The following is a 21,808-nucleotide window of genomic DNA, read 5'->3' on the forward strand; positions in this document are numbered from 1 at the left end:
TTGCACATCAACCACACCTACACTGTGTAAATGTTTTGCACATCACCTACAAGTCCATATCATTATAGTATAATGTAACCAATATAGCAGCGCGGCACCACTATTCCATATTTACTATGTATAGTTTCCTAATTCCTAAAGGAGAATTATTGGCTTTAGAAGAAAACAAACATCTATGCTCACCTCCATGTGTATGATGCTGCAGCTGTCCCATGATGACTCTAGCACAGAGAACTGAGTGTTCACATGACCGCTGATTGCTCAGTTCTCTATCTGCTCAAAGCAGAAAGCAGTGACAGTCAGTCACCTCTCTCTGCTCTGCTCCTCCAATGCTCCAAGGAAAGGGCAGGCTTGGCGACTACAACTGTTTTCTGAAAGGTGAAGCCAGTGGTCAATCAGGCAGCAGGGTGGACCTTCCTGAGCCTTTCGTGACTCTGTCTCATCAGCTAATTTCAGGCAATAGCCCACTATAAGCTAACTTCGGGTCACAAGAGTACAAAAGCAAATGTACCTCTGTGACCCACAAGAGAAGTAAGGCCACAAAAGCTTTGGGCATACTTCTCTTTTAATGAGAGTTTGATAGCAATTTGTTAGCAGCATGACAGTTTTACATCAGCAAAAACAGGGCAGGCTCAGTGAACCATGGGCCAATTATTATCTCTCATACAAAAAGGACCTAGGCTATTACAACTTGATAAAAAAATCACGTGTCACTGTCAAAACTACATGAAAAAGCAATATTTATAAGCTGAAATAAATAAGATCGGGTTGTGCTGCTGTATTTAACTCAATCAATTAAAATCAATTCCACAGTCAACTATGTTCTGCCACAGTATAATTTCACTAAGGCTGTCTGTGAAAAATGTGCTTTTGGAAGACATCCCTAAGTCTGTCATTTAGGATCCGTGTTTTTTCATGTCACCTTTGAAGTACAATGAAAAAGTGCCCTCTTTGAGCTTCAATATTGTCCTTTCATTGGGAGTGTATTGACATCGCAGCAGTTCCTGTGAGTAAACTGGCTTGGGCAGAGCTGTTGCTGCTCTATCTAGGCTCTCCCTAAAGAAGTAGATCATTGCTGTAGTGATCACTATTAGAGGTGATCTGTTGATGCACAGTTGCATGGGGGGTCTGGATCTGGACTCCACTGAAAAATAAATCAATAATTAAACCAGTAAAAGAGCAAAAGTTTTGAGCAGCCTTGTTCCTTGCCCTTTGTTGGTCTCTAGACAATGTGTGGCTTACTATATACAAGGAGAAATTGGTAATTTTCTTGTTGCATGCTATACTATAAGGCACAGGTACTGTGTATATTGTAGCAGTGGGACCCTGTGCTATTCGGAAGATAAGTGGTTTACACCTGATTCTTGGTGAAACAGGCATGATGATTATCCAGGTGTGGGCTGGCTTTATAATAGTCCAGAGCTAGAGCTCAGGGCTCCACCCAACAAACAAGAGGTCTGTGCATGGGAGTCAGGAGGACTCCAATCCTCTCCAGGAGTTAGAGATGCTGCATGGGGCAGCCAGAGTGCGCATGTCTACAGGAGGCAGATTTAAGGCCCGTACACACGAGTGGAAATTCGGCCGGGAATTTTCGTCCGACGACCGATCTGACGATTTTCGGCTTGATAGTATGATGCTTCCGACAACTGACTCTGACTTTTCGGCCGAAAAAATCCTGGTGTGCAGGCTATAAAATTTTTGTCGACCGTCAAAACACGTCCGATTTTCATCTCATTAGTACAGATTTCGATTGGGAAAAATCTTATGAGCAAGACTAGGCATGCTCAAAAATGAAAGAACACAAAGAAAGCAATCCAACACATGACATCACTTCTGAAGTAGAATTCTGTCGTGCGGGAAAATTCGTGTGCAGTCTAGAGCACATTCCAACCAACAGACACGACTCTGGACAAAAGATGGACGACTGGTCGGCGGAAATTAGTTGACTGTGTACGAGGCTTAAGTGTGTGACAGAGCAGCAAGGAGCTAATCGTGAGTAAGCTATGAGAGGGCTTGACTTTAAGCAACTGTTTGTATTGGTCTCAGGAGCAGACATAAGGCCTAGGCTTGTGGCCTGAAGCAGCCGTGTGTCAAGAGAGTAAGCCAGGAGGCTGACTGTGAAAGTTACAGCAATGGTGGAAGCCCTTGCGTGGGTAATTGATGTCTTTTGTGAACTTTTCCATTCTTTTAAATAAAAGTGGGCTACTATGCCCTTAAAAATACACTTTTGAACTAGCGCAACTTATTAAACACACCTAATGTTTGAGTCTAATCACGCCAATCTTACAATATCTCTCCCAAAATGAATACCCATGTTGCAATAATGTTGGATGATCTGGGTTTGCATTTACTTTACAAACATCAAATACTCACATAGTAAATTCAATGTCGTTCGAATTTTTAGCGATCACAAACCAGTGAACAAGTTGTCCTTGTGCTAATTTGTGCCTTCATCAACCCGACTTAATCTTATCTTGATGTTATCCTGACAATTAAGCAAACTGTTTTTCCCCCCCTGCATGTACTGCAATGAAGCATCAAAGAGGGAAAACAACTCTCCTAAGCATATTATATCATAAGTTAATGTAATTTCACTTCAACCAACAAATTATAAAACCACAACACAGCAAAAGCAACTAAAACAGTCCAAAGACCACTCAATCACTTTCTCCCAGCGCACATAGGATCACAATTCAAATAAAACAAAATAAAATAAAGCAAACCTATGTAATTAGTATATCATTGTATAAAAAAGTTCTTTGCACTGTCAGCAGGTGCTATGAATAACATCCAACATTTAAATATATGCCTTAAATCTTCATATAAAATTGTTCAGCGTTAGCAGCGCTTCTCGGATTTATTCCACCTCCTGTGCCTTTAAATTTCCAGTCAAACACCATGTGAGTATTCAGAATATTGCACCACTTGAGTTTACGGGAATGGAATCCAAACTTATACTGCAGATCCCGTCACCACACCACGTGAGACCTCTCCCTTAGGTTATTAAACTCACCAGATTGTTAATATTTTCCTGGGATAAACACTTGTCCTCCCTAGATGATAAAGGGTCCTCTAAATTTAAAAATCCTCGTCTCCTCAAGGTGCCACCTGACTGGCTGATAGAAGTGCTGAGTTCTGTAGAGAGTGCTAGGGGTGTGGTTTCAGCTTTCACTTTCTGCTATATAACATTCCCCAAAAAAATAAAAAATGTAAAATCAAATTTTACCATCTTTTTAGGCCAATTTGTATTCTGCTACATATTTTTGGTAAAAAAAAAAAAAAAAATTTCCAATAAGAGTATTTTGATTGGTTTGCGCAAATGTTTTTGCGTCTACAAACTAGGGGAAAGATTTACATCATTTTTATTTATTTATTTATTTATTTACTAGTAATGGTGGCAATCAGTGATTTTTAGCGGAACTGTGGCATTGCGGCGCACAGATCGGACCCCTAACTGACATTTTTTACGCTTTTGGGGGGACCAGTGACATTACTACAGTAATCAGTGCTAAAACTATGCACTGTTACTGTAATAATGACACTGGCAGGGAAGGGGTTAACTTAGGGGCAATCAAAGGATTACGTGCGGGGCCTTGGGGGGTGTTTACTAACTGTGAGGAGGGTGGGCTTGTGGAATCACCACAGAGACCTATGATCCTAAATAGGAGGATCACAGGCGCTCTGTTTTCATTACAGAGAGAACAACAGTCTGCTGTGTTTACAACAGCAGACCGTCATTCCCTCTCCACGGGGAGCGATTGCGGGTGCCCGGCAGCAATCGCAGCAGCCTGGCCCCATGGATCGACTTCCCTGCTGCCTAATGGGGGCGCAAGCGCATCTCCGGCGGGACACGCGTTCACCCCCAGGAGCACTCCTGCAGGTACGACAGTTCGCACAGCCAAGCCAGCCTGCTGCAGTATATCTGCGGCGGGCGGTCGGCAAGAAGTTAAATAAATGGGACTGTCTCAATTCAGTGGCAGCTGTGGCAATAAGGCTAAGTTCACAATGAGATTAAAAGCAGACATTTGAGAGGCGTTAAAAACTCCCCTCAAATGCCTATGCACAAGATACAATAGACAGACCACAGTGCTGTTCACATTACAAAAAAATTAAGTGTTAGCGTCGCTTCACTTCAAAATTGAAGCCTCATGTCAAGTCAGGAGGCAATTGAAGCCCTTCAATGCCTCCCATTGAAATCTATGGTAACGCTCAGCTAACACTCTGGCAAGCGTTTGTAGTGCGGTTGCGGGGCATTCAAATTTGTTTATTTCTGTCACTTTCCAATGTGGAACAGTTTTAACATGCCTTAATGCTCATTAAATGCTTCAAAACTGTGCATAGGGTGTTTAGGGAGCATTTTTAACGTTTGTAAAATGTCCCATACTAAAGCTCATTGATGCCAGTCTGATGCCCATACTAACGCCATGCAAATGCTATAGGAGCATTTGTTAAGTGTTAGACATTTAGTCAAGTGTGAACAAGCCCTAAGGGGGATACATATGTGGTGTTTTGGTGCTCACTAATTTACAATACAAGTATGCAGTGACACAACTTTGCCTGTGCCAGCAGCCAGTGTATGCTCTGCAGCCAAGACATTTAAAAAAGGCCCTATAAAATGAAAATAAAAAAAGTACCTTCCCCAAAAAACCCTTATTTGAGGTATGGCTGGCAGACTATGGTCATAGGATTTTGAACATAATTTTTGCTGCTACCTCTTCACCTCTCTAACCATAGAATTCCCCCATTCCATTTGTTGCTGCCTGCCCTTTCCCTGTGTTGTGGAAGGGCAGGAAGCCTGTGTCCATTAGTTTACCCCCTGCAGCTATGCTGCTAGTGCTCTCACTAAAATGAAATACAATCTAATACGGATCCTGCCTGATTTTTTCCTTCTCCTCACTGCCTGCACGCCAACCTTTCTCCTCTTTGTGTTCTAATATAGTCAGCAATCAAGTGGTTTTTGAGCTGCCTGTGAGTGCAGGCATAGCTGCTATAATTGAAAAAAACTCCTTCCAGTGATCAGAAGATAGGAGGCATTTTGGTCATTGGAGGGGATCCTGCCAGAATTAGGAAATGTGGCAATGTTTGTTATGCAGCATCGCAAAGTGGTGCATCCCTCTGTGATGGTGGCAGTAGATCAGCCTTTTATTGTGCATCTAAGAGGGTGGCCACCCAGGAGTAGTCATTCTCTGTGATGGCCTGAACAATTCCCAAGATTGGGAGGGATGAAACATTCGACTTGAAGCCTGCACCATTTTCTCTTCCTAACTGCCAGCATCCTAAATCTTTTCCTCCTCTTTATTTCCAGCACCCCAACCCTTCTCATCACCAACATACACCCCAGCCCTTCTCCTCAGATTACTCCTCTGTCTCCTGCTGCCGCATTGCTTTCCACATGCTGGCCCATGTTTGGGGTGGAAAGCCTAAGGCAGTAGGATTCTAAGTTTAATTCTTGCTGCTGCTTGCCTTTCCTCTAGCTATAGACTTTTTTACTCTGCATTTTGTGCTCACTGGCCTCCCCCCTGCATTTTGGAATGGCAGCTTATAGCTCGTTGCTGTGTCTAGAAGGAGAAAGATTATGCTGGCAAAGCAAAGCAATTGCAGACATGAATGGCCTCTGTTGTGCAGCCACACTACTACATCAATACCAATTTCCAAGAAGTAATTTGGAAGGAGCTGCAGTGCTTAGAACACTGGACTTGGGGGTTATAAAATTAAAACTTTGTACCTCTTATACTGTGGCCTAATCAAGCTGCTTACATACTATCTGGCCACTGAACAATATGTGTCAATTGTCTTTCAAGTAATGCACGCTAATTTGTATTGCAAGATTAAGGCTTTATTCACACAGGTGATTGGGGGCACTGGTTTCCAGTGGCAAGCATCAGCAGATTCTAGCAGTTGGGAACACAGGTGTATGCAAACAGCTGTGGCTGCTCAGCCTGTGCAGAGCAATCAGGCTGACTGAAGTCGTTGCTGTTCACGTGCATCTGCATATCTGCACACATGTAGTTAGGGAAAGATGTCCAAACCTAGATACATCTGTCCGCCCCTGATATTCACACCTTACAATAAAACAATTGGAAATGAAAAAACTCGGAGTAGATTATAAGGAAGGAGTTGCAACACAAAGAGCCTGGACAAACTGAAGCTCTGATTGCTGGACTTATGGAGGCAGGGTTATACTGTAGCTTTTTTTTTAAAACTCTAGATGGCAGTTAATGCCTGTTACCATCTGTAGCTGCACTGTCCAGCCACTGTACAATGTTTGTGGCCATTGTATCTCAAATTATATACCCAAGTGTATATTTTAAAATTGAACTCTCTACCTCTTATATTGCGGTCTAACCAAGAGGCTTACAGACTATCTTCTCTCAGGTAATACACTCTATTTTTTATTGCAAATGTCAGGATTAGGGGGAAAATAGGCTTTTGTCAGACAGTTCTGGAAATGTAAAGTTTGCTTTATTTATCAGCAAACAGAAACAACAGGCATTGTCTTCAGATCCAGTTCAAACAAGACAGGTGTAGCTTACCATCAGTGCAAGACAAAAACCCTGATGTGATTAGCTTCAGTAACTATGTAAAGTCCTACAAAAGGCAGGCTCACCAACCAAGTGAATTTCAGACAAGCAAGTCTTTTCAGGCTTCATACAGGTCTCATCTACGTAGACATCAACCACCAACCCACACTCTCTGTTCAGCTTATTAATAGACAGGGTTTTAAGGGAAGTACCTGCCCTCCACAATTAACCCCCTCTTGATCTCAGGCTGGCTCTTCACACAGGATTAAGGCCTCATTCCCACAGATGATTAGGGGCATACAGTAGTTTCCAGTGGTATTAATCAGATTCTTGCAGCTGAAATCACAGGTGTATGAGAACAGCTGTGGCTGTTGAACTTGTACAAAACAATGTCAGGCTGACAGGAGCTGCAGGGGTTTGAATCTCTAGGCCCCTGACTTTCACAATTATGACTTACGGAACTGAATACTTGCATATTTTTAGAGTAAAAATGTTTGCTTTGATAAGTGTTTTACTATCACAAGGGGTTGAACAACATCCCTTGTGATATCATGGGCCGTGACAGGTGTATCAGGTCCTCTTTCTAGTTTTGATTGCCTTTGCAGAGGAGCTGCTATATGCTATTAGTGACTTACCATAGATATCAGCTACTGGTAATCAATATAGGAGGTAGGTGTTAATGTTTATACAGTACCTGACTAGATTATATAGCATGGAGTACCCAGAGTAAAAGGAAAGCTATGCTATTTGGATGAAACTTGCATGGCACTTACCTAGCTGCCAAAGGGCTTTTCATTTAGGGATGGTGCAGACACAAGGGACACTGACATCGTCACCTATACCTGACAGGTAAGTAGTAGGACTCTCCTGCAATCCTTTGCTTATATCAGTTGTATATATTAAGAAATCTTAATTTTATTTCTGTTAATTGCTGATAAAATAGATGGATTTATTTGTTCCTGCCCCCAGTCCTTCCTTTGCTTAATGCCTGGACCACCTACCCTTATCACTGTGCTATATGTTTTCTGCTGCACCACTGGTTATATCCTTATAGTTCTCTTCTAGGCAACACTTTTTTTTTTTTGGATAGAGTAAGGGCGGGTTATGGGTCCTTTCAGTTTATTTTTTGCCATCCCTGTCCCATTATGGAGATTTCCCTTCATTTTCTGCCTCATAGCCAAACAGGAAGTGAGAGGAAAGCTCTGCAATTTAAGGGAATCCATTGCCCCCCCCCCCCCATCCCTCAGAACTAGTGTCCCCACTGGAAAATGTTAGGGTGGGTTGTAAGCAAGAAGGGGTGTGACAGGAAGGGATGGGTCATATTTAAATTAGGAGGTGCACGAGTTTAGTCAGGCCTAGGGTAGCACAAAACCTAAACACACCACTGACAGTTACTGAATTGCAGGAAGTTCAATGAACTATGAGAGTGCTCATCGTCATCAGCAACTTTGCAGTTCATTGAGAACTACAAGCCATTTGCTGCAATTGAAGATGATACTTGTAGTTCATTCATTCACAGAAAACTAGTCTTTAAGTGGCTAGAGAAAAAGATTACAGGCAGGTATTTTACATAGATTACAGCAGAGTAAAATTGACGTGTAGCATAACAATTTTAGAAAGCAAGACTACAACCAAGTTTACTAGAGACAAAGATCACAGACTGGGTCTTTACTATAAGAATTAAGATACTGCAGAGGATACAGCAGTGTAAAATTGGCCAGCTGCAGGACAGTTGAAATCAGGGAAAATAGGCCTAACTGGTGTATGCCTATCTTTTGATTTTTTTTCTGTGAGTATAAGTGATACGGAAAATGTGATTGATATTATTTAGGATGGCTTAAGTGCACATTTGTAGTTATTTAAGTACACACTGCTGTTGAACTTTTTTCCTTCCAAATGAGGCAGTGATGTGTTGCAAACAAAAACAGCTCTATGTATAGATGTTAATTATCAGGTGATTTCTCTATTTTAAACACTCTGAAATTAAATAGGCCCCATCAACATAATAAAAATCAGTTTAACCTAAGATAAAGGCCCAAATAACATAAAAACCAATAAAATTACAATATAAGTAAAAACCTCAAATTACCATCCCCTTAAAAAACCCTGTTTTCTTATAAAATTGTATTTTCTGCAAATATAAATCCCCTAGAAAAAAAAAAAAAAAGTTTACCATGTACAGCAGCTAAAAGTGACCTCTGACCTCAAATCAACCACAAAATAAAATGAAAAACAAAAACAAAAAGCCCCCAATAATATAAACAAAAAGGGTTGAAATGCCTAAAAGCCTATCAGTTGGAATTAAAGAAAAGTTTCATACTAACTAATCTTCCCCTATGCAGTTTGTTATTTTTCCCAATGTTTACTCTATAACAGCTTCCATTTCACTGACACTATGGCTATTTTGAGCCCCCCATATTTTTATAATGAGTGGGGCTAGCTCAACTAAAATCTAACTCATTGGCCCTTCTTAGCCCATTGACCATAGCTTAAATGCCATATAGCCCATTATGTTTAAAAAATGTTTGCACAAAAATTTGCTGGGATCCCGTAACATTCACCTCATATCCATGGTAGCAATCGACTCGAACTTCATCCCTACCATAAAGATGCTGCCAACAGCTTTTTGATTTGCTTTGTAGCTATATGAGCCTTAAAAGGGGAGGAAATTCTAGGTGTATTATTTTTTTCAGTTAATCAATTGATCTCAAAAAAACATTGCAACACTCAAAATACTGACAAACTCTATTATTTTCACAGATACAATAAAGCCTTTTTTAAATAAGGCAACAATTTTTACAGGAAGTCTGGCAGCCATTATCAAACACTATTAGCACAGAATCATAGATTACAGATTCAATGCCAAACACTTGTGTTTCGTAGCAGACCCAAAATGAATCTGTTTGTTGATGATACATGAATTATGACATACTGGCATCCTCCTATTAACAAACGCCATCTGTACACTTTGAAATGAAAAATGGCTCATAGGCTAATATACCATACCATACCTTAACATGGTGTGTTTTATAATATTTGTGTTTAAGTCATAATCTTGACCAAGATTGTCTAATAAATTATTTTAAGATTTCAAGGAATACCATTTATTTTTCAGGCTCCTCTGTAGCTCCTGGGTTTCATTGGAGTAGTCGTATGAAATTACCGTTTTTCGTTAGCAGCGTCACCTGCGTGAGACCACAAAACATAATCATCTTCTATGGGAACCTTTTTACAAGGAGAATGACAGTCATTGTGATCCAACTGCAGTTTTATATGAAGCGCCTCAGGTAAATGGGGAATTTACATTTCTTGGTATTCATTTTTAGCATAAGGCAACATTGGTATAATCTGACACAGTGCTATACCTATTAATACATAAAGTTTGCTAAAACACAATATAGGTGATTATGTACTGAGAGTACAAAACATTTATCTTAACATTTCGTCAGTATAGTAGCAATTTCCCGTTTTTCACGCTAATGCCTTCTACAGTAAGACATCTGCTCAAAATACAGTAAGTTTGTGATGTTGCTTTAGCATGGAACAGTTAGTATAGCCACCTTATGGAGCCAACAAGATAATTTTTAAGATAGTGTTATGAAGTAGTTTAAGGGTTAATTTAGGGTAAGTATTGATCTTTAGGGATCATTTTAAGGGGTTATGGGGGAGGTATAGGTTTAAGTGTTAAGGATTAAGGTTAAGTTTCAAAGGTTACTTTTAGTGGTTAGGTATTTGATTTTCAGGACAGATAAAAGGCTAAGTGCTGGAAGTTAGGTTAATTATTTAAGATTTCTTTTTAGGGTTAGGTCAATGTATAATATTAGGAGGGGTATATGGTTATATATTAGGGTCAAGTTAACTATTAGGGATACATTATATGGACATGCTTTTAACACCCAAAATTCCAGGCTGATTTAAAAATTGATGGGAGCTGAAAAGCAGGGAGATGAGATTAGAGTATGAGTCATAAAGAAGGGACACACCTTTCAACTTTGTAAAGCTGCCCATAGATCAATCTAAATTTGACCATTTCAGCAGGAACTAGACACATTTTGATCCATCTATGGCTGTTCCTGTTCATAAGAAGTTGATCTAATGATTGACTTCTCATGAAATAGTTTGTTGGAAAATGTTTGTTCAATCAGTGCTACAACAAATCAGCTGTGGCACTGATCTTATATTGTGACAACAGAGGAGTCCCTGGTGTCAGAATACAACAGGATGTGTGGATGGGGGAATTAGTTCAGCTTTTTGGATCAGCCCACTGGTTGACAGAAAAAAACAGATCCATGTATGGCCAGTTTAAAGTCGAAATGCTAAGCCAGGTGGATCCCTGTAGCGTTGTCTGTGTTGGTATTTTAAGAGTCTAGCAGGTCTTACTACTCTCACAGAGCACTAGGTATGTTACCTTCTGCTACATGCAATAATGCCCAACCCTTCCCTTATACCTCAACTATGCAGTCCATGTTGCAGTTGTCTTATGGTGTGAATACAAAGCATATTGGAAGATCATAGTAAACAAGAGTGGGGAATACAAATGACATTTACCACTAAGTTAATGATTAGGCACTTGCTAATTTTAGTGCAATTCATATCCAAGATCTGTGACTATTTAAAAAAAAAAAAAAAAAAAAAACCATAGCTCACAGAAGTGGAATTCAAGCCAGGATTTACACCAAAGATGGTAGGATTTTAGGCACATGCTCTACTTCATAAGCACAATTTAAGTAATTCTAAAGCCTTAAGGTTTTTCACCTTAATGCATTCCTTGCATTAAGGTGAAAAACCTTCCGTGCTGCAAAATCCCCCCCCCCCAAGCCCCCCTTTATACTCACCTGAGCCCGATCTGATACAGCAATGTGCTCGAGAGCAGTTTCATCTCTCAATACTTTCTCCCTCCTCCCTGACCAGATTGATAGCAGTGGGAGCCATTGGTTTGATTACCAGTGCCGACCCCCGACCCCTGTCAGGGGAGCCGCTGATCGGCGCTCCTTTACATGTGCCTGTCAGGCACGTACTGAGGAAAGCCGATCAACGGCTCTTCCTGTTTACTATGTGACCAGCCGCCTAGGCTCTTTACCGAGATCGGAGATGCGGTGTGTCAGTGTGACACGCCGCATCACTGATCGCCTCTCTGCGCGCCCCACGGGCGCATTATCCTGCCGACGTCATATGACGTCCGGTCGGGATAATACAACCACAATCTGCTATAGGGCGAGCGGGAAGTGGTTAAAGTTCATATTTTTATAGATTTAGTTTTAAGTTGGCGAAGCCTTAAAACCTTACATTTTTATTGTTGTTTAAGGTGTCGGAAAGGAGATTTCCTTTTATTTCTTGTCCTGTTGACATTGTCACCTTGAAAGAGGTATATGTCCAATGGGGACACAGACGACAATGAAAAACTCACAAGGTTCAGGCCTTTCCTTACTCTACCAAAAATAGTTTTAATTGCTGCCTGAATCTGCAGGTTTTCCCTCACTTTTTGTCCTGGTATCATATCAACAGGATAGAACACAGTGTTCATTTTGTTGCAGAAAATATTTTCGTCATCATTTTCATCAGCGGCATGTTTCCAGTGATGAAAACTAAATGAAAATCAATTCGAATTTTCATCAACTAACAAAACTGAACAAAAATGTGAGAGAGGGACGTTTAGCTATATGAACTTCTGCTTTATATAACGGCTAAATCTATGTCAGTAGTTTGTTTAAACCTAAATACCATAAATAGTAACATATTCGATTTCTACTCCAGGAGTTTATTATGAGTTTGGAAATTGTAGAGAAATGCCTAAATAATGCATTACAATTTAAATAAACTAAAAAAAATTACTGGAGATTTTAATTGACTATAATGTACTAGATATTTTAGTAGACTAAAATGTTGGAGATTTTAGTAGACTAAAATGTACTGGAGATTTTAGTTGCCAAAATACAACTAAAAGCCAAAAGACTATGACTAAAACTAAATCAAAATTTGATGTCAGAATTAACACTGGTAGAACATGATTGTAAATTGCTCAAATGGGACCATGGAGGGGTTTTAACCTTTCTTAACTTTTTCCAAAACAATGGCAATAAATTATTAATAAACATAGTGCAGCGCAATAAACATTTTATATGAGAGGATAGTCCTTATTATAAGCCAGAAGTCCTAGAACAGTCCATATGGTGCAGGAAAGTTGGACAAACAATATGATCCCTTTCACCTGTGATTACACCGTGCTCACCTGAAATGAAAAAATCAGCGCTTTCCCTGAAAGGGTTAACATCAAGGCAGATTCCTTGCATCCACGGCTTATACAGGGGACTGGTCAGCTGGTCAAATCCAGACAATATCAACTCACCAATAAGCATATCATGCAATAAAAAGACTGATCTAAGTGCTCTCTGTTAAAAACTTTTATTCAAAGCATAAATAAAAGAACCGCACTTACATAAATATAAGCAGTAAAAGCGTGACAGCTCTCTCCAGATAGCACCGTGTCTCAGATGCAGGGAGACACAGTGCTGCTGCAATGAACCCAGCTCCTGAGCACAACTGATCTGAGGATGGCGGCGGGTGACGAGCGGCTCCACCTCCCATACGCGTATCGTCCTAATGAGGGACTTCATCAGCTCACACAGTCCACTGTGTAAGCCGTGGATGCAAGGAATCTGCCTTGATGTTAACCCTTTCAGGGAAAGCGCTGATTTTTTCATTTCAGGTGAGCACGGTGTAATCACAGGTGGAAGGGATCCTATTGTTTTTCCAACTTTCCTGCACCATATGGACTGTTCTGGGACTCCTGGCTTATAATAAGGACTATCCTCTCATATAAAATGTTTATTGCGCTACAGTATGTTTATTAATGGTTCTGTATGAGAAACAAGTGATTTGTCTTTGGTGTTCAGCTTGCAATTTTAGTTTTTAGGTTTATCTGTCTGCGCTGATTGTTATCTGTTTTCGTAACAGCAATAAATTGCCTGAAGATAGGTTTGAAGAGTTTTTTCTAAATGTTTTCACACAAGATTTCCCACTGCTTTCACTAGATATTTACAAATTGCTAACTGGAAAATGTGTGAATCCTAGGTGAATGCTGATCGAATCATGTGTGAAAACATTTAGAAATAGATCCCAAATTATTATGGTCAGGTATGGAGCTGCTTATTAAGGAATGAGTGGGTATGGCTGAGTAAATCTTCGCAGGGGATTCATCAAATCTTGTTTGAGGCCTGTGAAACTCAACCTTAGCAGTGAACCCTATTGAAGTCTATGGGATGGGGGGGGGGGGGGGAGGGGGTGTGTCAAACTTTGTACTAAATTCTGTCCATTTTCAAGGCTAATAAGTAAGTTATTGTCAAAAAAGGTCATGAGGGCCTGGACACTGCCATGGGAGACATTTAATAAACAAAAATGTACAAAAACAATGCTTTAAATTACATGCCTGAGGGATGTCTTTAAGCTGTATTTTGTGTTTCAGAACAATTTGCGCAGACAGCATCAGCAACATTATACTCTGGCATTACATTACTTTGATGTGTAAATTAACTTTTTAGTTTTACATTTAGATTGGCCTAAATTTAGCAGCAGTGTTCCAAGCTGAATTATTTCAGCTGTGGCTGCTCAGCCTGTACAAAGAAATGGTGGGCTGACATGAGCCATCACTGTTTGTATGTACATGCACATCCAGTGGGTATTTGTAGTTAGAGATAGATGCATGCATGATAGATAGATGGATGGATGGATGGATGGATAGATAGAGATAGATCATGCATGCAGACAAAAGTGCTCAGGTTCAGATGTCTGTCCCCAAACACAGTTACCCACTGATAAATGCAAACAGTGCAAGCTCCTATTAGCCCACCATTGCTTTGTACACTCCTTTTTGTTTTCTTCAATTCCTTAAATCTTCCATTAATTCCTAAACATATGAGAAAGGAAGCCTGGAGGCTAATAACTGTCAGACTTGAGGTTGTGTGCTTTTGTAACAGAATCTAACCACTTGTAGTCTGTTGTATGTGATTAGGTTTTGGGCATGACTTGCATAATATGCTGGGTAAGTGAAGAGAATAGCAGTAGTAATAAAATAACCCTGAATAAAGCCTGGCAAAGAAACGGGTGCAGAGAGTCTATCACAAAGTCTATCAAGAAGAGTCTATCAAGAAGACATTTGGCGCAACTCCTTTACATCTTTTATTATTTAAATATTTCCAAAATTGTTTTATGCTTAGTGTTTAAATGTTTAAGTTGTTTTTTCCTTGTAAAGCTATCCCAGCCCTGGTCAAGCAAACACAAGCAGGGATGGGTAAAAATAATGGCAGCTGGAAAGGGGGACCCACTGGAATTCGCGGGGCCACCACATTTGGTAAGACTCATTACAATCCCCCTTGGTCCTTGTTAGCTTTTTCTTGTGAGTCTTTCTCTAGGGACAAGAGGAGAAGTACAAGCAGCATCAAAAACTAGCATTCAAAGCTACAGTATTTGACCACTCACCCTTTTCCAGGATGAAGCCTTGAAAATCAAACAACAGTCCCCAGCATCCATTCCACTGTCTACAGGAACAACCTTCCCATGCCAGGTTTTTGCTGGAGTGGAAGAAAAAAATGTCCTCAAACCCCCCACAGGTGCAGTGCTTGTGTACCAGCTTGGCACTTAAACTGCTTTGATACCAGCTGATGAAAACAGGTAATAATAGAAACATAGAAAAGTGATGTCACAAAAAAGACCACGTGGTCCATCGAGTCTGTCTGTTTTTTTTTACACATACACATTTTGTAATTTTTGTTTTTTCATAAACTTTTTTGTCTAAGTATAGATCTATATTTGTCCCAAGCATGTTTTAAGCCATTTACTGTGGACTGGCTCACTACCTCCGCTGGAAGTGTATTCCAGGCATCAACTACCCTTTCAGTAAAATAACACTTTCTAAGATTAGTTTTGAACTTTCCTTCAGTTAGTTTAAAGTCATGTCCCCTTGTTCTTGATTTTGGTTTCATATTAAAAATACTGCCCTCCTGAACCTTATTCAGGCCTTGATGTATTTAACCACTTGTCATTCCCCCACCGTCAAATGACAGCGGAGCCGTGGGGCTCTCATTCTGGGCTGACATCATAAGAGATCGGCCCATTCAAACAGGGCATGCACGCAATCAAGTGCACGCAGCTCAATTACCCATACATATGGATATGGTTTTATCTCCTCCTCTGAATCTTCACTCGGCAGGATCTCCAACTATTGGGTTTCAGCTGTTCCCAACTAGCACACTTGCTGGCCAGCATATATTTCTAAGATCACTATTTGGGGATTATCAGCAATTATCCATTCTATCACCCTGAGCAGCACTTTACTGATCGGACTTTTGAGCATTCTGATCGCCTGTTTTTATATATTTTGGCAAGCCTACAATCCTAACTAACAAAGCAGAATATGTAGGTCTATTTTATCATTTTGTTACACTAGTGATATTTCTATGTATGATTTTGTTATATATCATATGTATTGTACATGCACTGTTATGAACATACAAACTATTTACTTGTGCAATTAATTACCCACAGACAACTACCCAAGGTCACCCCTGAAGAAGGAGTTACAATTTGACTTCAAAATGCGTTGGGTACATACCCTGGGGTCCTATGGTTGTCATCTGCTTACCTATGTCATGTATTGTATATAGCCTGCCTTATTTTACTATTTCATACTTTCAATAAACTACATTTTCATTATTTTTGATGTTTTCATCTCATTTTCTTTTGAAGTGCCTAAAAAACCCCACAACCAGGGGAATTTCCCACTCAAGTGCATGCAGCTCGGCACTGTCGGTGGCGGTGTGCCCCTAAAATACAGCTCGTCACTGACAGGGGTAAACAGCCAATGATCGCGGCTGTTTATCACATGATTGGCTGTAATCCATTCACAGCCGATCACATGGCTCTGCCCCCTGTGTAAACTGCACATGCGTGTGATCAGGAGCGTGCTGCGCAGCCATGTCGGTGGCGGCATGTTCCCAGGAACACAGCTCATCCCCGACAGTGGTAAACAGCCAAAGACCATGGCTGTTTACCATGTGATTGGCCATGATCTATTCACAGCTGATCACAAATGTAAACACAGAGCGATAACTGGCTGTTACCAGCTCCTCTCTCCTCACACACCCTCTCCAGTGTGAGAGGAGAAGAGCCAGGAGCAGTGAATTACCGATCTGTAAATCTGTATTGTACTGCACAAAGCACACAATAAAGAGAACCTGTCACATTTCCCCATCAGCAGTGTACAGTCCTCATCAGTGCCCAGCAGTGTTATTGTCGCCCCCCCCCCCCCTGCACCTGTCACCCAACAGTCACCACATCAGTACCTATCAGTGCCCATAAACTGCACGTGTCACTCATCTGTGCCCATAAATTGCACCTGTCACCCATCAGTGCCCATAAAGTGCACATGTCACCATTAGAGACTGCCATCAGTGACTGTCAGCGGTGCACCTGTTACCCATCAGTGACCGTCGCCTGTCACCTATCACCTATCAATGACCATCACCTGTTACCCATCAGTGACCATCATCAGTCACCCATTAGTGACCATCACCTTTAACCTATCAGTCACCGTCACCTGCCACCCATCAGTGACCGTCAGCAGTCATCTGTCACCCGTCCCACAGCCCAGGACCAAAATACCCGTCACACAGCCCATCATCAAAGTACCTGTCACACAGCCACCATCAGATTTTAATTTTGATACCGAATCCAATTTCTAAATTTGAACTGATTGATAGCAGTGGCTCGGTGACAGAATCGGAGGAAGAATGGGTCCCTCCTAAAAGGGCACGGTGCTCTGGAAACCAGGTAGCCACCAGCAATAGACTCCTGGATCAAATGCCCAGGCCCAGTACCAGCACTTCCACCAGCGATTGACCCCAGGATAAATGCCTATGCTCAGACCCAGCACCAGTGCTGCCCCCAGCAATAAAACCAAGGATCAAATGCCCCGGCCCAGCACCAGCACTGCAGTATCACCCCAAAGTACCAGCACAGGAATTTCAAATCCCCCAAGAGTCAGGGCCACTACATACCTCCCAGATGCTTTTGCCAACCCAACATGACTTCCTTCAAACTCGGGATTAGCAAACATTCCCCCTTTGACTGCACAGCCAGGTATGAAGGCCAATACCGAGAGTTTCTCCGAAATTTTTTTTTTTGCCCAACACTTTGCTGCTATTTTTTTTGTGGACCAGGCCAATCTATATGCCCAGCAGTATATTGCAAACAACCCCCAATCATCCTTTGCCCGTCCGTTTGAGTGGAGAGATTTGACTTTGGAGGAGTTTAAATTGATTAATGGGCTTCACCATAAACATGGGGCTTACAAAAAAAATGAAGGACATGCCTACTGGTCCACAAACCACATCCACCACAAGCCCATTTATTCTGCCTTAATGTCCAGGTCCCAATATGAAATGATTATGCGCCTCCTTCACTTCAACGACAACACCTAGTGCCCTCCACGAAATCATCCAAATTATAACAAATTATGTAAACTCATATATTTTTTTTCCCAAAGATTTGCAGAACTTATGTCCCTGATCAGAACATATGTGTGGATGAGTCCCTGGTACACTTTACAGACTGGCTAGAAATAAAACAATATATTCCTAGCAAAAGGGCCAAATATGGGATCAAATTTTACAAGTTATGTGAAAGAGCCATGGGATATCTGTATGCGTTGCTCATATATGAAGAAAAAGTTCCCCAGCTCCAGCCCCCTGAGAACCCAACCTACATTGGCACAACTGCCAATTGGAAAAATTGTATGGGACATGGCATACTCACTGCTGCTCAAAGTTTATCACATATACCTGGATAACTACTATATCAGCGTGCCCCTTTTCATACACCCTCACCTTGCAAAAACTCTGGCCTTCAGAACCACCAGAAAGAACAGGAAGGGTTTCCCACAATCTTTAGTCAACAAAAAAAAAATGCAAAGGGGGGAAAAAGCAACTTTGAGAAGCAACGAAGTGTTGACCTTGAGGTGAACGGATAGCAGGAATGTATATATGTTGTCCACCATCCATGACACTACAACTGAGGTTAACAGAAGATGAGGTCCCATTCAAAAGCCAACATGCGTCCAAGAATATCATCTTTACATTGGGGGGGGGGGGTGGATTTCAATAACCAAATGCTTCAGCACTATTTGGCAACAAGGAGGTCTCATTTCTGGTACAAGTAGTGATTTATCTAATTAATTTGGCCATTTATAATGCACATCATATCTACACCAAATCCATGGAAAGCCCAACCCCCTTCCTAAATTGAATCGAAGAAATTGTCACGTCCCTGGTGGTGGGACCTTTTTGAACTATTGGATATATTGGACTTTTCTTTGATACTATTCAAGGGATATATTCCCATTATTCAATTCTTTCAGAGGTGCAATTTAGCAATCTGGGACCCAGAAGTAAAATAGCCTACTATCCAGTCAGTTCTTGAGACTATTTTAGCTGTGCTCAATCATTTCCGCTACTTGCTTGAGATTCCTTACTGTGCAGCTACACAGGTTCCTTAGCCTACATTGATCCAGGCGTACTATTATTGGCATGTGTTTTATGGGCGGGAAGGGGTTACTTGCTTCAGTGCATGTGGCACACAATCTTTTTGATAACGTTTTATCATTTTTGATCACTTAATAAATATATATGATTAATTACCAGCAATTCTTTGTTACTGCTTATTAACGGCTTGATTACCAGGGATTGTACCTTCGTTCCTTGGTTTACTGATTTTTTGTACATTGTGTCTACCTGTAACGCTCCTGCGTTTCATGTATGGTGTGGATTTTCAGCTGCAGAAATATTCCACTTCAGTAGTCATGTAAGAGAGATGCTGAGATACCATTCCCAACCTCAATGACTCATCATGTGTGGAAGGTCTTAATTCAGCTAGTAAATACACACACTCAACAAGCTGGTTCCTAGAGTGACTTTATGTATGTAGTAACACAGTGATGAAGATTTAAGAAACAGGTTGAGTGGAGGTGGTAGGTGACAGACACTTGAAGGTAAGACAGTAGCAGATGGATGCAGGTAGGTTTAGCAATCATGTATGGTAGCAGATGACAGAGTAGTAGGTGGACATACAAGAGAGATCAACCCAGTGCAGGAATAAGTAGCAGTAGTCTTAAGAGCTAGCAATCTAGATATGCAGATGTGATAAATAGTCTTTACTATGCAGAGCTAGATAGTGTAAGCTTAGTATAAGTTTATAGAGGGTTCCCCTGCAGGGTACTTAGCACTAATAGCAATACAGCCGAAGGTTGGTTCAGGAGGAGCGGATGATCCGGAAGCGGGATGCAGGGATCAGCGCAGCGAGGTTCCGTCAGCGAGGTATGCTTGCAAGCACGAAAGCTTCAAGCCAAGTTAGCATCCAGGTAAGGGTGTTTGAACGAACACATGTGAGTGAGAACCGGCGATTTAAATAGCCATCTAGTCCGGCGCTGAGTGATGACAGCTTCAGTCTTAAAGGTGTATGCGCACCTTTCCAAAAGAGAATGGTGGGGCGCATACACTTGTGAAAAAGAGTAATTTAGGGTACCAAAGGTACCGGAACATTACAATACCCCCCCCCCCCCCTTAAGGCCGGCTCCTGAAGGCCTCTGGAGCTGGTTTGTCTGGGTATCTCGCATGAAAATTGCGGATTAATCTAGGGGCATGTATTTCAGAGGTGTTTAGCCAGGTGTCGTCTTGGGGCCCATAGTTCTTCCATCTAACCAAGTACTGAAGTCTTCTACTGTAGATACGAGAATCCAGAATCTCTTTTATCTCATATTCTTCTCCACCTTCAACTTGTACAGGAGGCAGAGGTGGAATATTAGGCCTTATTCCTTGGTCCGGAACATGGGGCTTCAGTAGCGACACATGGAAAATGGGATGGATTTCTAGGTCTATTGGCAATGTAAGCTGTACTGCAGCTTTTCCAATAAGTTTTTTGATTGGGAAAGGTCCCAAGAACAGAGGTCCAAGCTTTTTGCTAGGGATCTTCAGTCTTAAATTTTTTGTTGAGAGCCAAACGAGGTCCCCGATAGTGTACTGTGGAGAAGGTCTTCTGCGAAGATCATAGTACTTCTTTTGTTGACTGTGAGCGTGTGCAATGGTAGTATTTAATAAACCCAGAGAATCCTTTATTTGGGTAAGATAGTCTGAGGCTACTGGGTTGTTTGAAGGAAGGATGCGTGGTGGAAGAATAGAGGGATGAAACCCATAGTTCAAGTAGAACGGACTCTGCTTGGTTGTACTGTGGGTTGCGTTGTTGTAGGCAAATTCTGCCAGAGGGAGAAGATCCACCCAATCATCCTGTTGGTAAGAAGTGTAACAACGTAAATACTGCTCGATGCATTGGTTGACTCTTTCAGTCTGTCCGTTGGTCTGCGGATGGTAAGGAGAAGTAAGCTTCCGCTCGATCCGTAGTATGTGACATAGTTCTTGCCAGAACTTAGAAATAAATTGGGATCCACGGTCAGACAGAAGAGTTTTTGGGATACCATGTAATCTAAAGACATGTTTCATCAGGAGTTCTGCCGTTTGTTTGGACGAAGGTAGTCTGCGAATAGCAATGAAATGTGCCATCTTTGTCAGATGGTCCACTGACACCAAGATGGTATTAAATCCTTTGGAAAGAGGCAATTCTACGATGAAGTCCAAGGACAAAACTTCCCATGGAGTTTGGGGTATTGGTAGACTGCATAGTAGACCGGATGGTCTCGTAGTGTCAATTTTGGACCTGGCACAGACATTGCATGAAGAGACGAATTTTTGTATAGATGTTTTCATGTCAGGCCACCAGAATTGCCGGGAAATCAAATTAAGAGTCTTTGTCATACCCATATGTCCTGCCATAGGCACATCATGAGATAATTCCAAGATCTTGGTGCGTAGGGTAGGTGGTATGTAAAGTTTGTCGTTGTAGTAGAGGAAGCCTTCTGCATCAGTATTTAGTTGTGGTGGGGGTGAATCCAAACTTATACCATGCAAAACCTCTTCCTTCAAGGAACGGACAACTCCAATAATGCGTTTGTGAGGTATTATAGGAACGGAAGGGATTTCAAAGTAGTTTTCTTCAGTTAGTCGCGATAGTGCATCCGCCTTTTTGTTCTTATCTGCAGGTGTGTAAGTCACTAGGAAGTTAAACCTTAGAAAGAATAGTGACCATCGTACCTGTCGGTGCGAGAGAGTTTTGCTAGTCTGAAGATATTGGAGGTTTTTATGGTCCGTGTATATAATTATTGGTAATTGGGTGCCTTCGAGTAAATG

This window comes from Pelophylax lessonae (genome assembly GCF_965119305.1).
Source record: "Pelophylax lessonae genome assembly, chromosome: 2".
Classification (NCBI taxonomy): Eukaryota; Metazoa; Chordata; class Amphibia; order Anura; family Ranidae; genus Pelophylax; species Pelophylax lessonae.